Here is a 20,272-nt window from a genome sequence, read left to right as displayed (position 1 = left end):
TATCATTTTGTCATTCTGTGTGACCTCTCCAGAAGATGCCCCCCTGGTGTAACTGTGGTGAGCACCCCATCACAGGCGTGTGCTGCCAGGCTGGAAGCAGCATTGGAAAGGTGGAGATCCTCTGGAAGAATCCCAGGTGAATGCAGCGCAGCTGCTACACGGCTGATGGATTTTGCCTGGTACCACTCTTAGGGGTGGGTTTTAGTTCATGTGGGTCGTAATTAAGAGACTAGAATCTGGGGAATTTATTTTTAAAGTAAAAGGCTAGAACTTCAGGGTGGTGACAGAGGAAAGGGTTAAAGACACTGTCGAGTTGGAGGTTTCAGTCCTGGCTTCCTGCTGGCTTAGAGCAACAGGTTGGGCATTAGCAATACCCAGCACACAAAATCCTTCACCGGTATCTCCCAGTCATGGTGATGACGTGTGTGTAAGACGTCCCTCCTCCAGTTGTGCCTCCCTGGCACGCTCGCCTGTTGCAGGGGGAGGTGGGTGTTTGTGCATCGGGCGAGTGGCTCTGCCTTTCTGAGCAGAACTCCTGCTCGCGGTGGGAACGAGGAGAGGCCTCGCTCTTTCCCGGGACCGTGTCACAGCTGGAATGTCGAGAAATGCTGTGGCCCCTCCACGAGCCCCACAAGAGAGGTCTCTGCAGAATCTCTCCTGATTCTCTGAGCCCAATCCTCAGCTAGTGCAGGTCAGCACGGTCCACCAAAATCATCGGTTGCTCCATGCTGGTGCTCTGCAGGTGTGGCTTTGCAGGTCCAGGTTGCTGCCATCTCTAGGACGTGACCGGAAGGTCTCTGTCAGAAGTATGTGTTGCACGGTGGTGGCTGCTCCCAGCTGTGACGTGGTGAAGTTTCTCTTTGGGTGTAGTTAGTTTCATTTTAGAGCAGACTTGATCTTAATTGGAGGCTGCCACCAAAGAGGATAATCATCTCTTTTTGTTCACCCCAAGACCCAGCAATTAGCAGGACAGACCTTTTCCCCCCAGTAGGGAAACTTGGAAATAAATCCACCAAAAAAAACAGTTTTCCGTGGGATCAGTGAACCAATGATGTCACAGCAAAGCTATACGATGGTAGATTTGGGTTGAAGGCGGTGGGAGTGTGCAGGGAGTGAAGATGTTCTTGTCTGTGGTAGCCTACAGGGGCCTCAGATTAAGTGTATTATAAAGTGGTACCTTAATGTTCAGATATGGGAGGGAGGCTTCTGGAAGCACTTGAGACCACCACTAACTATGGAATTCCTGGCGCTGGGTTACACTTCTCACCCTATTTTCACATTCATGTTGCTGTTTCCATCTGGGGTCGTTACTTGGGGATTCCACCAGCTAATAAAAACAAGCGGTGGTTTCGTTAGCGTTTCTTTAGGGAAGGAAGAAGTCGGACTTAGAAGTTTCCCGAGTCTTTGAATTTACTGCTGCTGCTATCTGGTTAAAAGTAACACGTGCGTCTTCAAAAGGCAACTCGGTGTTTAGATCCGATCTGCTCCAAGCTTCAAAGAGACTTCTGGCACCTGGGATGGAAGCGGTTAAGTGTTGGGTGATTTCCCTCACTTCATACTGTACCCTCTCTCTGATTAAAAACCCTCAGCGTGGATGCTGTGACTTGGGCAGGTGGAACCTCTGGTGGCCGGTCCCTTCGCCTTGGCTTTACAAACCTCCGTCCCCCTCCAGGAGCTGCCATCGGGGCCTTCACCAGCGGCTTCTCTCCACCCAGCACAAAGGGAGCTTCTCAGCTTAACGGCTTTGCTTGGGGCAGCATCACGGGCAGATGAAAGGAGCTCAGCAGCTTCGGCTGGGGCTTGAGATCCTGGTTGCTGTTGAGTGTATAAGAAGTAAAATTGCTCTGTTTTATCAGTGAGAGCCTAAAAATTGTCATTGGAGGCCAGGGCCTCGCTCAGCTGGATGCGGTAGACGTAATCCTGAGAGAGCACAGCTCAGGCGTGCGGCGAGGCAATGACTAAAGGATAAAGGGAAAACGATTTTGAGGGGTCGCAGCAGCCGTAGTAATGTGCTGAAGGCTTTTTATGTCCCCTTGCTGTGGCAGCGGCTGCCCCAGGAGGTGTAACCGTGGTGCGATGCTCCCAACGAGGGCAGCTTTTTAAGCAGGTTGCAGTTCCCTCCCCGGGGTCACCTCCAGGAGGCATTGCCATCAGGCTGTCGTTCCTCGCCGCCAAGACCTTCCACGTTCCTTGGGCTGAGACGCTCGCTGGAAGATCCCGATCACCACCCAAGTCAAACAGCCGGGTTGATTTGTTGCTGGCCAGATGTACCACAGAGTTAAAGAAGATGATTTATAACTCAAATAACGCCTAGCATGCGGGTGTATTTCAGTCGTGCGAGTTCTGAACCTCGATGTTTGAAAAGAAGAGGTATCGCTGAGAAGTAGTTAACGTAGCGATCCGTAACGAAGCTGTCCCTTCGTTTGAGGGCTGCTACAGGGTAGTAATAAAGATCACAGCAGTTCTGGGCTCCCAGTAAAACCAGTGAACGGAAATGGCAAGGGGAGACGGAACAAAAGTAGCTGACCCACCAATTAAGTCTTCCAAACTGTGGCAGCTATTTTCTTCTCAAACTAATTACTCTGACAGAGCCCCGGCGTCTGTTCCTGAGGGTTGACTCCTTGGCATTCAGTAACGCCACCGAACCGTGATGATGTGGAACAGAAAACCCAGAAGTAAAGACAATAAAAAGCAGCTTGAAAACGATGCTCTTCAAAGCCTTATCTGTGAAATACTGTTCGCGTGCTTAAATTTCAGCTTGAGTCTTTTAAAGTGGTTGGAGCTACTGGGATTTTTTAGGTGCTTGACAAGCTGCTGGTGTTGTTTATGTTTCTCATTTTGATGACCATCATCTTGCTGCCGCGGAGGTGTCAGAGTCTGTCTCCTGACTTGGATTTAGTGAGGAGCTCTTCTGGAGAAGCTGACCGGGACATCACTTCCTTCCCCGGTGTGGACCAGCACCGGGGTATCTCCACAGCTTCCTTAGAGCTGTTCCAGTTGACATCCGTCAAGGACACAGCACCCCAGCACTCAGGTGATGAGGCTTTTAAATTCAGTAAAATTCTGCAACTCCTTAATGTTTTTCAGAGGAAAAAAGAAAAAAAACTTTGATATCTTGGGTTAGGAGCCCAAGAAACAGAGGTTCACCAGAGGGAACGGTTCCTCCTGTTGTGATGAGTGTCAGGGAAAACCAATACATGTTAAAACACGTGCTTCTAAGCTGGATACTTCCTGTGATGGCCACGCAAATCCATCACGACGGGGCAGGTCCAGGGTGAAGCCTGGATCAGCAAGGCCCGTGGCTGGGCGCAGGGGTGCTTGGGAGGGTACACAAGCTCCACAAGGGTCCCAGCTGAAATGCCAAGGTGGGTAGGCCCCGGACTGGGCTTCTCCCAGCTCTTTTTCATGCTGCTCCTTCCACATTGCTCAGCTCCAAGGGCGCTTGGCTGGACCATATTGGAGCTGACCTTGAGCACCTGCGAGGTGGGACAAGAGGTTGCAGAGCCTGTTCCTGCTCCAAGGACCCTGACATCTTCTGAGGCTGGAGCTGGAGAGTGCTGGTTTTCCCACTGCTAATCTTATTACCTTGGCGTTAGATGCATTTTTCTGCACAGTATTTTCTTTCTCAAGGTGGGAAGAGATGATGCAAAGGAGAGCTCTTGGTCTGAGCCGGGGGTCATAGGCACTTCAGCCATACATTGCAGATAAGGGAAGTATCAGCATGAGGAACTCCTCAATGGGAGGTTTGTGTGGGTGTTGTATTATTCGCTCTGGATTTTTGCTTGATGCCGATTTTTATACCTTCCTGTTATTAATAAAACCCAGCTCACAGCCCTGACGTCAATGGAGCTTGGCTTCGTATCTGTGCAATTAAGGTAGACATCTGGCATCTTTAAAAGAAACACGAGGAAAGCGTCTTTCCCCAGGTGAATCCCAACCTTGTTGTGAGGGAAATGTTAATAAATTATTAATTACTTAATAATCACTCTTATGGACAAAGTTACGGGTATATATATTGTGAGCAGAGTAGTTCACATAGGAAAAGACTAAATAAAGAAGGAAAAGACTAAATAAAGAAGAAAAAGACTAAACAAAGAGACTAAGGGGTTTTCTTATGGTCTCTGAGGCTGAGAAGCCTGGATTTAAAGGCTTCCATCTCCTGCCTCTGTTGTTCCTTCAGCCTGCACTCATGTTCTGTATCATGAGCCAGAGGAGCCAGCGGTCCCAGTTGGATGGGCTGTGGGGCTCGGGGTGGTTATGGTCGGTGGGCAAGCACGCTCAGGGGTAGACGGGAAGCAAGAGCACAGCTGCAATGACAGGAAAATACTGCGCTGTGTGGGAAAGTCTCTTTTAGATTCCTATTTATCATCTGACATTTAATCCAGGGGTTTGCATTCTCTGTGCCTTCTCCGCAAACAGGGTGGTTAGATTTGAGTTTCCATTCGTTCTACTTGAGAGACTTCTCTATAAGATCCAGAATGCAGAAGGGGCAAGTTTAAGGAAAGTAATTGACTGTTGGTGGACTTTTCACAAAATCAAAAGAACCAGTCTAAATGAGATTAATGATGTCAGCCAGGTCCCGTGAGGTCAGATCAAAGTGGTAACCATGTCCACTCAAGCTGCTGTCAGGAGCACACCATCTCCAGAAGAGCAAAGTCCCTGCTTTGGTGGACAGAAAAAGGGAAGGGAAGCCTTTCTATAAGGAAATGGGTGCTTCCCAGCAGGGGTCACCGAAGAACATCGCCTTCACCTTGAAGGCAAATGGAGGAGCCAAAGTTTTTAGCAAGTAGCGTGACTTGCTGAAGTCAGGAATCCAGAGGTGGAAAAAACACCATAAAAACATGTAGGCAGAAGTATTCTCTGTGTGCTCCTCATGCTGACTAAAAATAAAGGGGATGGAGGGTGGCGAGTCCACCTAGCCAGCTCCTGGTCAATCCTGACGCCAGAAGAGAGGAGCAACACATTTGGCTTTGGCAAAACAAATGCCGTAGGAAGAAAGAGGTGCTCATGAAGCCCCCCTGAGCTCCTCGGGCAGTCTCTCCCCACTAACCAGTTCTGGTGAACCTCCCCACTTGCATGGACCTGGAGATGCTTCCGGTTTTGCACGCCAGGTTTGGATGCCTGTGTGAAAGGGTTGCTCAGGACCGGTCCCTTGGAGAGGGAGGAGTGTGTGGGATGGGAGGGAGGCACAGGCTCAGCACCACGGATACGGCTGGCTGCATCCCGGTCCGGGTCAGCGAGGGGGGAGCCAGGAGGTGAAGGTGGCCATGGTCCACGGGTGGTGGAGGAGTAGGAGGTGACCAGTGAGGCCTGCCTGTTTGGTAACACCAACAGGCTTGTCCCAGGCAAGGGGGTGGTTTTATCTGAATCACCGAGGGGGAACTGAGTGTTCCTGGTGGGAGGAGAAGTGGGAGAGCAGGTACCTGTCTGTCTTGCGAGCTTCTTCTGGGGGCGTTTGGTGATGTGCACCAGCGAGCTGCGGTGCTTCACGAGCACAAGGCACTAACTGCTGCAGTTTCTTTTTTTTTTTTTCACATAGTCTTTTATGATATTGTCACTGCCTTTGTTCCTTCTTTTTTTTTTTTTTTTTTTCCCAGCCTTGGGAGGTGGGACTGGAAGGCAGAAAGCAGCAGCAGCACTATCGCTAATACCAGAAAACCTGTTCTGCAGGAAAACCTGCCGATGGGTGCGCGGGATGGAAGGAGCGGTCGCACTCATGACCCAACCTGCCCCGCACAGAGCAGGCCAGGAGGGTGATCGGGGATGACAGGCACCTTCCTCTCTCCTCCCTGTTCCCAGGAACCTACTTTCAGCCCCGGATCAAAGAAGCCAGATGCTGTTCAGGGCCTGATTTGTTAATCTGTGAGGAGCTGCTGGAGGGCACCTCTCCTCATGGATTACTCTGCCTTTCCTACTCCGTGGGGCTTGCACTGCTTTGGTGGCAAACAGTCTCTGCCATGGTCCAGAGCTGGTCAGTGGTGGGGGATTTTGGTGTGTGTAATGTAGATGCTGAAAGGTGGACACCACCAAGAGGTCCCTGCCCTGCGGAGGTACCCAGGTATCAGAGAAGCCACCAGTGCTGGGAATTTTCCATGACCCGGTTTCCCTCCCTAAATTTCGTGTCTTGACAGTAGCAGAGACCCATTTCCCATGAATGTCCCCCAGGCAGAGGAGAACCTGGCCAGAGGTCTCGACTGGGACTGATGGTGTTCCCTCAGACCCACCAACAGAAGCCAGCCCGAAGCTTCTCCAACGCGAGGTGGGACAAATCCCAGGCAGGTGGGCGGCGGGAAGGGATCGGAGACAGATTTTTTTTTTTTTTTTGACCTGCACCCATCCTGGGTGTCACCTGTGTCCCTGAACAGGGACCCGGCGCGGCAGGGGGGGGGACGGAGACACGGCCCGGCACCGCCCGCCGCACTGACACCGCGCGGCCGCCAGGGGGAGCCCGTGCGCCGGCGGCGCCCCCCGCCCCCGGCCCGGCCCCAAGCGCCCCCACGGCGGGGGGAGACGGAACGGGAACGGAAGGAAGGGAAAAAAGAGGAAAAAAAGGAAAACTAAAAAGAAAACTTAAAAAGAAAAAGGAAAAAAGGGAAAAAAAAGAAAAATATTTAAAAAAATAAAAAAAAAAAACAGGAAAGGAGAAAAAAAAAAGAAAACCAAGGAAAAAACACCAAAAAAATCCCTCACCTCCCTCCAATTTTCCCGCTTTCTGTCTACAGATCTACCCAGACTGGTCTCCTCTCTCCCAGCACCCACTGAGCTCGCATCTCCTTCCACAGGTTTTGGAACAATAAGCACACATATCTCTCTGCAACAGGACAAGAGGAAACGGCCTCAAGTTGCACCGGGGGAGGTTCCGATTGGATATCAGGAAAAAATTTTTACACTGAAAGGGTTATTAAGCGTTGGAACAGGCTTCCCAGGGAAGTGTCTGAGTCACCATCCCTGGCAGCATTTAAAAGACAGGTAGACATAGTGCTTAGTGATACAGTTTAGTGATGGTTTCTGTCAGTGTTAGGTTGCCAGGTGGACTAGATGATCTGAAAGGTCCCTTCCAATCTGGGCAATTCTATGACTCTATGAAAGGGGGCTCTTGGCCCTGCCTCACACCCGCCCCTGCCAGCAGTCCCAGTGGAAGCGGGGTCACACCTGCCACAGGGCCCCAAGAGACACGAGGAGCTTCAGGACAGGGAGGTGGCACAGTGACTGCCTTGTCACCCTCCACCCTGGGATGGCCAGGACATCGCAGTGGGGAGAGATGCCTCTCCAGAAGGAAACAGTGGGGAGCCAAGTGATGGGGCAGGCGGTGGGTGAAGGTAAGGGTGGTGGAAATAACCCTCTCCCGAAACTACTGTCAAGAAAGTGTTCAAGAGAGAGGACGAGCTACAGCTGCCTCTCCAACACACACAGTCTGTAAATCAGGAGGTATTTTTTTCCAGAAGGTATGTGGTATATTCACGTTACACCCAGGGAGGGCTTGCTTGCTGATACCCTCCAGCCTGTGTTAAGCAGGATGGTCTTAAATCCTTGGACTGTGTAATCTCAGTTCACATGCTCCGAGGGCAAAATGATGCCCTTTGTGTTGGAGGGTACATTCAGGCCATACGTAGCCCGCTTACCCTTGGCAGCCTGCAGGACCAACGACAACATCTCCACACTCAGCAGAGCGAACGCTGAAGAGAGTCAGGAGCTGCATCCTCTCTGCATCTCCTGACTCTGTTTCCAGGTAACGTGTCTTGTGAATGAGCTATTTCACCAGCTGTGCTTGCCCAAATGCCATGTGCAGGGGAATCCTGTGTACACAGCTGGGTGCTGCTTTGCCCACATGGGCACTTGCCCCGTCCTGCTGATGATCTTGGAGGTTCAACCTTCCTCCTCCGGCATGGGATGTGGTGGTGGTGCCGGTGCCAGGAGGAAGACAGTCCCCTCTCCTGCACCAGTGACCCACCACAGCACCCTGCTGTCTCATGGTCCCTGCTCCAGCTGCATTCCTGATACCTGGGATGCTGGAATTAAACACCTCCAAAGAGCTGTGTTAGCATGAGGGGTACCCACAGCCGCAGGGAACCGCAGAGAAAATACAACTAATGGCCTGGCAATGCCATCCAGTTCCTCCCTAGCAGTCCAAGGGGATGAATCTGAGCATCTATTCTTTTGCCCACTCTTCTGTGATGTTATTTTTCTGCGATCAGATTCTGCTGGTTTTGCACACAGCAAAACTTAAATGAAAAGCACAATGGCAAGAGCATCAGCCTTGCAGGAGGAGAGAACTCCCTACACGATCCCACCCGAAGCTGCTCCTGGACTGCAGGGTTGAGCATCTTGACTTTGTGAGATGAGGTGGGATGGTTTGATGGAGGCTGAGTCTTCTGCCTGTGCGGAGCACTGAGGCACCAGCTGCTCTGCCATCCCCTTGGCTCTGGCAGAGATCGGTCCAAAATCTTGCCACCAGCATCTGGCTGCATCCATGTAGCTCTACCGGGCATGGGCAGGCACAGCATCACACGGGGAGAGGTGAATCCATGCCTCCAGCATCTCCCTCTTGCCTAGGAACCAAAGGGATGCTCCTCAATGTGGTGGTTTCACAGTGTGAGTAGCTGCTGAGCATCAGGCAAGCTCTGCCTGGCAGCTCTACGTGCAGTGAGCAAGGAAAAGATCCTCATGGAGAAAAGGGAAAATTTTGGGGTGATGTCTTCTCTTGGAAATGGAAAAAAAAAATATGGCAGGGGGGTTGGAACTAGATGATCTTTAAGGTTCCTTTCCAACTCCAACCACTCTCTGATTCTGTGATTCTATATCATTTTTCATGATAAGTGAAGACAGCAGGGGTTGGGCTTCTTTTGAAAGATTTTCCCTATATCTTCCTAACTTCTTCAAATGTAAGTGTCACCTGCATCTTCTGGAAGGGCTTCTGGGTGACTGCCAGACAAGTGAATTTACGGCCTTGCAGGTGTCAGAGAAGGAAAAACCTGATTGTCTGATTCAGGTTTGGGCAATTTTAATGTATTTGAGCTCCTCTCACTCAATACTTGTGAGATCAGATGCCTGGGGAAAAGCTGCCTGGCCTCAGGTCTCTCCATGAGGTGGGAACAGTTAGACATCAAAGTCAAAAAGAGGGGTGAGTCATCATCCTGGGCCTGGGTTACAGGTGCCGTTTGTGGGGGGACAGCGTGAAGGCAGTGCCACTCGTGTCACCCACAGCAGGACAGGGTGGCTCCAGGAGGGTCCCTGCAGCTCCCTCCCCTGTGCTCCAGGGCTCTCCCACCCCAAGAGGGTTCAGCCAGACCCTGCAAACCCCCATGTTTCTAAGAAGTGGGGTTTTTTTCCCCAAAGGGGGTGTGTGATGAGTGCTGCATCTCTGCGTCCCTATTTTCTTGTTTGGCTTTGAAACATTAAACCCCAGTCAGGGCATTAAACCACCCCTTGTTTAGGCATTCCCGGGCAGGTATTTTCTCCGTGCTGGGCTGCTGATGGAGACGGCAGGTTTCCCCCTCCCCGCTCTCCTCCCACCCCTCCGGTCTTTGATCCCAGCAGCTCTGGAAACGAAGCTTTGAAACTACAGTGATTTCATAGATGTGTTGATTAGGAAATGAAATTCCAAGAAGCAAATGACAACCCGGCTGCACCGCTTGGCTCCGTCAGGCTGGAGCTCCCCACCAGGAAATGTATTCTCATATTTTTTTGACACATCCAGGGTGTTGTATTATTAATAAAAAATGCAGACAGAACTTCTTAAGAGAAAATGACTTCCAAAGAAAATGCTTTTTTTCTTTTTTTTCAGTTTTTCCTGTGAATCTGTCATCTTGCTTGAAGACAGCTCGGTCCTTTCTCTGTTTTGCAGAGCGAAAACAAGGCGTACGTTCACCCCAGAGCAGGGACAATCTCCTGGGCACAAAGAAAGACCCTAGGGATTTGTCTCCCCTAGCAGGCTGTTAATCAAGGTTTCCAGTTTCATAGGAAAATGGATTTAATGGAGGCTGGAGAGAGGACTGGGGACCGTCATGGTTATTTCTACAGAAAAATAACCCCAGCCCTGCAGTCCTGTGAGGACTGGATTGCGTCTGGTCCATCCCGCTGGGATGGGGAGAGGACCAGCTGATGTGGCTGCCTCCACAGCAGCTGTGATGCCATGTGGCGATTCCAAGTAAGACTTCCTTATTCAAACACCTCAAAATTCAGCTCTTAAAAACAATCTTTTCCCCCTTCCCATCTGTATTAATAGCATTGTGCTTTTTTTGAGTGCCCCAAACACTACTCTGAACATATCAGCCCAGGGTGGGAAGGTGTTTTGGGGCTGATTCTCCTCATTTTTTGCGGGGATTGCCCTCAGCAGGGGATAAGCTTGGGCAGCTTTGCACTCCAAGCCTAGGATAAGTGGGATGCTGGATCCACCCTGCCTGGTTAGTCCCCGCTGCAGCGGCTGGAACCTGCCAGCCCTCACTGGGGCCACATTGTGGTCCACAGCAGGGAGAAAAAAACACAGAGGTAGGTTTCCATTTGTGGAAACTGCCATTTCTTTGGAGTCTTGGTGTCTCGGCATCGACCTGAAGACAGCTGTGGGGTGGCTTAGACTCCTCTTGTTTGCCCATGGGTGCGTTGATCACTTGGGAATCAGACCCCAGGGAGCCTGATCCCCCAGCGTGGCTCCGGCAGAGCTTCTGACAGCCCAGCCAGCTCAGAGCCACTGCACCCAGCAGAGCCCTGGGCTGCTTTGCGGGCACCCACCTGTGCAAGGAAGCAACCTCAGAGAAGTTTAGGTGGTGGATGCGGAGAAGGTGGGCTCAGGAGCTTAGTGGAGAGGCTGGGGATCAGGTAGGATCCGTCAGCTTCCAGCGCTGGCCACCAAGGGGACAGCAGGGGCTGAGCTGGTTTGGTTTCAGAGGAGGTTTGAGGAGCTCCTTGACGCTGGCAGGAGGGGAAAAACTGAAACGGGCTGTGCCTGTGCGGAGCAGCCGTGTATCCATGGGGTATCCAGCAACCATGGGGTTGGGTGATGGTTCAGACCCACTGGAGGGTCACAGCTGCAGCAGCGGGTGGGACTTTGCGGGGGTGTCATGGTTTGCTTTGTCTCCAGTTTAAAGTGTAATGGAAGGTTTTTGAAGAAGGCTTGAAAGGAAGATGAGGAGACATCCACAGAACCTTTCTGCAAGGTAGAAATACCTCTGTAGGAGGAAGGAGGAAGTCGATTCACTGGGAAACATGGCAAATATCCAGCAAAGGAGAGACCAGTCTCTGGTTGACCCTACAGTTTTGATGTGAAGAGGCTGTAAAGGGCCTTTCAGGAAAATACAGATCATTTTTTCCTGGATGCAGTGAGGGAAGAAGAGCTAGGGAAGCTGTGCAAAGAAAACCTGTCAAAGCAACAAGTCAGGAAAAGAAGCTTTGCAGAAGTGCTTTGAATGAGTGCACGTGCTGTGACAGGGGATGTATCAGAGCCAGAGAGGTTAAAGTACATAAAATGAGAGAAAATGCTGCCCTAGAGGTGAAGGACTTTATCCTACTCTTCTTTAGCTTGGATATTCAGAAATATCCAATCAGACAGGGTCTGATCTCTAAACACTGAACAGAGGTGGACAACAGACCTGTAGATCATCTTCCCCACCAGCACAGAAAGGGTAAAAATATTTCTCTCTCAATGGGTTGCCTCCCTTCCCTCGGTGCTGCTTAAAAATCACTCCCAGAATTAAAACCAGGGATGAGCCCATACATCTGTAACTTGTTCTGCACAATGCACCCCATCGGGAAGGGAGTTTTTCTGGTGGAGGAAACTGCAGGAAACCCATTTTGTGCTCCCCAGCGCTCATGCTGCGGCAGGCCCCCTCCCTGGAGGTATCCCCAAAATGCCAGAGGCTCATTCTCCCTGCAGCGTGGGGAATGGAGGCAGACGTGGGACAAGAGGTGGGAATGTGGGGTGGGAGACGGCCAAGCAACCCCAACCCTGACTGCCGTCCCCGGTGGTACAAGGCTGCTCTGCTCCCTCCAGCTGGCTGCTCTCACCCATCCCGTCCCCATCTCCAGCCCCATCCCCACCCCTGCAAAGAGCAGCTTGAAGGTGACATCTTTGACACCTCCATCTCTCTCTCTGCTACATCGCAGCTTTTCATCTCTGGCAGCTAATAGCAGAGCGCTGGGGGAAGGGACCATCTGCCAAAGCAGCTCATCTAAGGCACCTTCTTACTAATAACATTATGTACCCTCCTAGCAAGAGAAAGGTTTGGAAATGTGGTTACGGCAGTCACCAGAATGTGTCCCCTCTCACCGTGCTGTAGGTGATGCTTTTGCCTCTGTGCTGGTGGCAGGAGGCGGCTCTGCGACGGGACAGGAGACAGACCCCCCTCTGTTTGGAGTGATACCACAAAAAAAGCACAGGCTGGTGGCAGCCAGGAGCACATGCTTCTGCCAAAAGTCCAGTTACAGGAGTGCTCGGGGTAAGCAGCTGCTGTGGAGTGTGACAGCGCTGGAACAAAGGCAGTGGCTGAATTAATCTGCAGAAAGAGCCACCTTCCTTCACGCTGCTGCCTGCAGGGTGTTTGCTGGAAGTAACGACTGAATCACGACAGCCTGGGGTAATTAGGGGGTATGGAGCTCACGGGCTCAGTTCAGCTGCAGGGAATTTTGCTCCCCTCCTTCCACTGTTTGTAGCTCCGAGGAGCTCTGGTGCCATCCTAATTAACGACGTATCCCGACAAGGGGTGATCCTACACACTGAATGCGGGTGTCAGAGAGCAGCACCAAGGTGACGGATTCACCATTGGAGGGGAGGTGGTGTCCTGGCATCCTGACCCTCTTCCAGAGGAGGGGAGGACCCCAAGGGAGGATGAGAAGCTGAGCTGCCAGGTGATGCTGTCACCCTCTCCAGGTCCTGTCTGCCCCGCACTGTTCCCTCCAGGAGCCAGAGTACATCCTATCGCAGCCGTGATTTGAAATGGAACTGGTGTCCAGGGTCTGGCTGCGGGGAGGTGGCAGTGGCAGGAGATTGTGTCCACGGGGGCTTGGGAGGGCCTGCAGAGCACTGGCGGATGCTCTGTCATGGGGCTACGCATGGGGGTTGGCCCATGAGCATCCAAACCCTCTCCCTGCCTTTTGCTGGCCGACCTGACAGGGAGCCCAGTAGCTGCAAAAGGTGAACTGGTGGCCCCGTCCATCTCTCAGTGCGTGGAAAAACATTCCTTCTGCATTTATTTTTTTTTTTTAAATACATGGGGCTGCTAAATATGCAGGTGGTCTTCTCTGGAGCTCTGAGCCTTGTGATGAGGTCGCTCCGGTGAGCAGTGGCTGGAAGGTGTTGCTGGCAGGAGCTGGGCACCAGCCTGCAGAGGGGGGAGGCAGGCTTGCTTTCCAGCTGGGTGGTTCCACATCTGCTTCTGCCCTCTTCCTCTTGGATAAAATGGATAATAAAACTCAGGAGGTAGCTGAATCACTAGTGGGTGTAAAGCCAGGGAGATCTGAGCCAGACCTACTCTCTCGCATTCGGGGAAATTAACTCCAGGTAAGATTCTCAGAGGAGGATGAACCAATGAGGCACTCGAATCTCCTGAGCTTTTGATGGGAGTTGCTCCCATTTCATAACTTCTACGCTTGGGATTCCTGAAACCCCCACTGGCAGTGGATGCTCCCACCCGTGCGTGCCTGGAGCTCTCTGGGGACCCAGACCCACCAGACCCGCTATTACAGAGGGTTTTCTGGGGACTGTCCCCTTCTCTACCCCTGCCGCCACTACCCAACCCACTGGCCAGAGACACAGGCATGCACAAGTTTCAGTATGTGTCTCTTTTTTAATGCATTTATTTTTAGCTTGTTTTTGTGGCCGGTAGAGGATTCCACAGGAAATCCTGCAGCCATGGGATCATGAAAAGCTCAGGTTCCCGATTGTGTTACATACGTTAACAGAGATGTGATCTATACGGGGTTTGTTTTTTTTTTAAAAAAAAGCAGCTATAAATACTTTCTCCAGCTGCACCAATATCCCCTCGTCCCTCTTCCCTCCATGGCACCTGTTGACACTCGTGTACCCAGTTAAGATTAGCTGTTTCACGGGGAAGGGAAGCCCCGGCTCCGCAGCCATCCCGCCCAGCAGCACCCGGCCGGCCCGTTTCGGGAGGCCACTGGGGCTGTCACAATTTGCACAACCCCAAAGGGTCGGCTCCACCGATGGGTTTGTTTTACTCCAGCAAGCAGCTCCCTAGGGGGAGAGACCCAGGAACTGATCCCACGTGATGTGGTGGCACCTTGGCATCTGAGCCCCAGGGCAAGGGCAGCCCCAGATCTCCTGGCCTGGCAGTACCACCACTGCGCTGAGGTTGTCAGTTCTCAGCCCGGCTTCCTTCCTAAGCTCAGGCTGGCGCAGGAAGTAGGGGTGCTCAGGGCTGATGTGTGCATGCGGGTTTTGTTTTGCATCCGTGGGGTGAACTACCAAGTGCATCATTTCCCTCCAGCTGTGGAAGCAGCTGGCTCTTTTGCAGGATCCCTCCAGGCTCACCAGAGTGAGTAACGCCTGCAGGGTTTGCCTGTGTAGAATATGGAGAAATGTGGTCTACGCAGCTCGGGTTCATGGCATCCAAGCGTGGAGGAGACATTTGGGTTCTTTTGCCTAGAAGACAAGGGACTTCTCAACTATAAGAGACGGCTCTTGGGTTCCTCACCAGCAATGAGCAAATGAGCATCATGAGAAGGTGCTGCGCAGGGTGCCCTGTGGAGGAAACATCTGCCAGGAATCTGTCCTATTGGTTATGTGATTTGTGCAGGCTCTGAGCTCAATCCCAAAACCCTCTTCCATGCAGAGAAAACCCCAGCAAGATGAGAGGGAGCTGTGCCGGGGGCCGATCCCTGCTTCCCTGTAAAGATGCTAGCTCTGTGCTGGCATCCGTGGTGGACACTGCTGGTCAAAGTCCAGCTCGGAGCTGTGCCCCTGGTTTTCCCAGCCCCACGTGTTGTCATTCCTGGCTGCTGGTGAGTCAGTCCTTGGCCGTGCTGGCTGCCTCCACAGCAGCTGTGCTCTGCTGCTCTGCAGAAAGCTCAGCCATCTGGGGGAGCCCATAATATAGCGGTTGCAGACGGTATTCCCCTTCCGTGCTGGGATAGAGCCAAGACTTTCTTAAAGGTTTGTTTATGCAGAAATTATCCAATTCATAAAGAGAGATTCCTTCATTTGCCACTTTCTCCCCTACAGAAGAAACACCTTAGAATCATAGAATGGTTCGGGTTGGAAGGGACCTTAAAGACCATGGAGTTCCAACCCCCCTGCCATGGGCAGGGACACCTCCCACCAGACCAGGTTGCTCAAAGCCCCATCCAGCCTGGCCTTGAACAGCTCCAGGGATGGGGCATCCACAACTTCCCTGGGCAACCTGTTCCAGTGCCTCACCACCCTCAGAGTGAAAAATTTTTTCCTAATATCTAGTTTAAATCTCCCCTCTTTCAGTTTAAAACTGTTACCCCTCGTCCTATTGCTCCAGTCTCTGATAAAGAGTCCCTCCCCATCTCTCCTGTAGCCCCCTTTAGGTGCTGGAAAGCTGCTATAAGGTCTCCCCAGGGCCTTCTCTTCTCCAGGCTGAACAACCCCAACTCACTCAGCTTGTCCTCATAGGAGAGGTGCTCCAGCCCTCTGAGCATCTTTGTGGCCCTCCGCTGGACCCCTTCCAATAGGTCCATGTCCTTCCTTGTCCTGCTCTCTTGTACCTCTCCCACCCCCCTGGGTGACCTATTCCCATCCACTAACACAACTCAACCTCAGCAGGGGCAGGACTTTGACTCAGGCTTCCCACTCCCTGGGAGAGCTGGAATCATGATGCAAATGGTTAAATTCCTGCTGGTGGAGAGGTGTGACCAGCCCAGCAAGGCTGTTCAGACATCTCGTGTCTCCTTAGCCCACCAGCTCCGGATCAGGCTGCAGGGAGCTGGCAAGTGTGGGATGGAACTTGGGCTCCTGGTGGTCTGGGTGAATGCTATAACCCTTCACACTCCTCTGGCTCTGAGTTTGTCTGGAGAGTCCATCCTGGAGCCAGGAGAAAATTTAGCTGATGAAAATTTAGCTGAACCTGAACCGCAAAACAACTTGGCTTTCACCAATGAGGATTTTCTGGTGAAAGCTGGCCTGTTGACTGCATCATGAGGCTTGGGGGCTGATGCAAGTTGAAGGAGCTGGAAGATACATTCAATTCAAAGTTAAAGCAATCACAAATTTACCCATCACTTGGAAATTCTTCTGACTCTCGCCTACAGTCTCTTAAACTACACCTTGGAGCGTGCCACATTCCCAGGCTGGCAGCTGGGTTGGTGTCACATCCATCTTTGCCAGTGTGCAGGATTGAACACGAGTCAAGCAAAGCCCTTCTCCCAGGTAGACCCTGCTGAGATCCTGATGTGGGTCCTGTAGACAGGGTTTCAGATGCATGTTGTCAGCCATGGGTTGTGTGCCGCTCCACTGTTTTCATACCTCAGTAGCCCTGTTCGCTTGTACAGATGGAAAGGCAGGAATCCTAGGAAAGGCTCGTGATACCATCATGGAGAAGAGCACAGAGAGAAGAGTGGGATTAGGCCAGCTCAGCTGATGGAGGAGAAGACAAAGCCCTGAGTCAGAAGCAGAGGACAGTGGGCTTGGAAGTAAATGGAGTCTGTTTATGGAGATTTCAGATTCAGATCCAAAACACCGCAGTGAAGCCTGCCCTGGAGGAATTGCCGTCACACACCATGGGATGCATGAGTGCTGCTCTGGTCCTCCGACTGCCCAGGGCCTCCTGGATCTGCAGAAGGTCTTGGCAGAGGGATGGAATGTAAGGAGGTGGGGGAGGGAAGAAACAGCAGTATTTGCTTTCTTCTGCCTCGCTCCTCCCAGGCTGTCGCTTTTGTCAGGGCTCCTGACAACCCTTTCAGCTGAAGTGCACTCCAAAAATGTATGCGGGGTTTATATAAGACTCCAGTACCTTCGGTGACTCACACGCCTTGTCCTAGCACGCCGTTCCCCACAGCCGTTGTGTAACCTCACCAGGAAAGCACGCCGGCCCCGGGGATGGGGAGCCGCCACAGGGATGGAGAGCCATGGCCCCGGGGGTCTCCCCTTCCAGGGAAAGGCAAACCCACTGAGGGACCATCCCATCCCTCTTGCACGGGGAGAGAAAGGAGTCATGCCACAGGGTTGGTCCTGCAACGGGAGGGACTGGCGGGGAAAAGAAAAATGTAAGATTCATTGGAGTAGAAAGTTTGTGGTTGGCATCGAAACCTGTGGTTTTCCTTATCGTGTCCTTGTAGTGAAAGGTCTAGTAGTGTTTGTAATGAAAGGGCTCGTTGGTAAGAGGGCAGGAAAGGGGATATTGTCTTCCCTTGGCCAGGAAGCCTTCCTCCCACAGTGAAGGAACTTGAGTTTTCTCTCATTTAAGCAGGGAAACATCAGGACGGACTTTGCTGCCAGCAGTGGAGATACCAGCTGTCTCTCTGGCACGAAAGGAGGACCAGGCCATTGAGGAGCTCCTGGAGCTTGCAGCAGAAGGACAGGCAAGGCGAGAGCTTTGCAGCAGCCGGGGTGCAGGCAGCCATGGGCAGCAGCATTGGGAGCGGGGGCAGTATTCCTAGCAGCAAGATGGGGATGGAGCAGCCCGAGGATGTCAGGATGGACAAGCCCAGAGGGGCAAATGGCATGTGGCTGTGTCTGGGTGTGAGGGGCTGCGAAGGGAAGCACGTGTGTCTGTGTACTGGGGAGGCACTTTGCCCCGGGCTCTTTGCAGCCAGCTCCTGGGGCAGCATCCCTAGTGTCACAGAGCACGGCAGGGGCCAGGGGAGCAGAGGGGACCTCGCGCCAGCCTCACCTTACCTCCTCATTCACAGTTCACAGCTGCTGGAAGGACACAAGCCACACCTGGGCAGCTGTACCTCGGCATTTCATCTTGCTGTGGTTTGGTTTGTCACCCTGTGTTTCAATGCATGTGCCACAAACTGAGCTCAAACGCCTCAGCCCTCCAAGGCAGCAGAGCTGCTGTAGACGTGGGGACGTTGGAGGAAGGCTGAGCGTTGGCAAGCTGGCAGCAAACGGTCTGCTCCTCTGACCTAAACCTGCTGAGGAGGTTTGGACCTCATCCTGCCTTGCACTAGTGTCTCCCAAAGAAATCAGAGGCACTGAACAGCACGCTCCAGGTTCAGGTGCTGCCTTGTGACTTCAGGGCCAGCTCATCCGTTGGGACAAGTCAGGGGAGCTGCACGGAAGGCAGTCCAGATGAGCAGATATTTTCCTGACGTCTTGCCAGTCCTTGATTTCTGTCCAGGACTCCACACCTACCCCAGCCTACCTTCTGGTGCAGAAGTGCTGGGTTTGAATCATGCGAAGGATTCGCAGCCCGGCTCATTAGCTGAAACTGAAAAATAAAGTTAATGAAACTCTTCTTGTTCAGCCGAGGATCTGGTTCCCAGTGTTGAGTAGCTCTGCAATGGAGTGATAACATATTGGGGCTGACTTTCGGCTTCATGACTCTACTTTTAGACTAGTGTAAAATCACAGTAACGGAGGCATCAGACTCATTATTTATGATACAGTTATAAATTATACAATTTTGCCCCCTCAGTCCATAGCTAGAAATCACCACTTCCCACATGCGGCATATGCAATGTTTTATTTTTAAAAAATAACTTCCCTCTTTCTAAAGAGTAAAGGCAGAGCAAAAAGATGAATTAATGTGACCTATTATTAAGTTATGAAATGCTTACAAGCCCATAAAACCATGCAAGCATTCAGCTTCCACAGGAAAGAGGGCAACTGAACTGAATTTCGGAGCCAGAACCTTGCCTGGTGGAAAGCAGAAGACACCTCTTCAGCAGAAGTGTCTGTTCCCAACTGCAGATCCAGTTCCCAGAAACGGCTCACCATGAAGCCCTGGTGACGTTGAGAGATGCTGATGAGAAGCAAACCAGTTATTTCCCCAGATTAATACGGCAGAAGGATCCACACGTCGTGTTTGAATGGCTACAATCACACGGCCACCACGAATTACGTCTGCAGGAACCTGCCCTGCCTTTGCCAGCCATCCTCGTGGGCTGCTTGGGCACAGGATGTCTCCTCCGACTGGCAGCGCTGCCTGCTGTCAACGCAGCCCGGCGTTTCTTACTGTAAAACCTGTTTCAGTTGCTTTTTTCACAGGCTCTACCCGCCCGAGCTGGACCCAGCCGTGCCGGCACCTGCCGTGCCAGGAAGTCTTGGACAAAGGAGTTTAGCAAGGATGACGCCGGGGGGTGACATGTTTTGTCCTCAACCTTTTGGAAAAGCTCTAGGATGAAGAGGTAAAAAAAAGAGGTGTGGGCATCCTGGGAACAGAGGGGGAAAGTCTGAGACTGGAGTGGGATGGGCCAGGAGAGAGAAGTTGGGATAAGGAGCTGGGGGAGAGGAGGAGCTGGACCTCAGAGGACATGGGACAAAAGTAGGAAAGAGGAATCCCTTCTCTCCGTTAGGACGTGTCCCCTGCAATGCCTGGGATGAACAAAACATTCCCATCTGCGTTTCTCCTCCGTCATCAGCTGAAACCTTCTGGTCCTACGTCTCACATCGGTTGACACATTGTGCATGGCAGCCTTCTCCTGTGACAAATGCTTTGTTAGCTCCTGTCACGCTTCTGCTTGATGGCCTTGGACCTCTGGCTCTGCTGTCACCAACGCATGGTGGGCCATGCTGGGCATCTCCAGTTTGCTTCCTGTGAACCTGGAAGGCCAATGCAGAGGCAAGCAGGCGTGCAAGTGACCTTCAGAAAGCTGGGGTTGAGCGGCCGGCCACTCCAGAGTTAGGAGACACCAAAGGAAGGCTGCCCCTGCATGTTTCTCATTTCACTGTTTCCTCAAGGTTCCCCACCCAGGCTCATCTCCACGCATAAAATGGAGAGGAGGAGATCAGGGAGACCTTACGGCAGCCTTCCAGTACCCAAAGGGGACCTACAGAAGAGATGGGGAGGGACTCTTTATCAGAGACTGGAGTGATAGGACAAGGGGTAACAGTTTTAAACTGAAAGAGGGGAAATTTAAATTAGATATTAGGAAGAAATTCTTTACTGTGAAGGTGGTGAGGCACTGGAACAGGTTGCCCAGAGAAGCTGTGGATGCCCCATCCCTGGAGGGGTTCAAGGCCAGGCTGGATGGGGCTTTGAGCAACCTGCTCTAGTGGGAGGTGTCCCTGCCCGTGGCAGGGGGGTTGGAACTCGATGAGCTTTAAGGTCCCTTCCAACCCAAACCATTCTATGGTTCTATGAAAATGGACGGTTCCCACCTGCAGAACAACAGGTAAGTAAAAACCCTGCTT

This window comes from Numenius arquata, chromosome 6 (assembly GCF_964106895.1).
Source record: "Numenius arquata chromosome 6, bNumArq3.hap1.1, whole genome shotgun sequence".
In the NCBI taxonomy this organism is placed as follows: Eukaryota; Metazoa; Chordata; class Aves; order Charadriiformes; family Scolopacidae; genus Numenius; species Numenius arquata.
The sequence above is the reverse complement of the archived record's forward strand: the minus strand, read 5'-3'. Positions refer to the sequence as shown.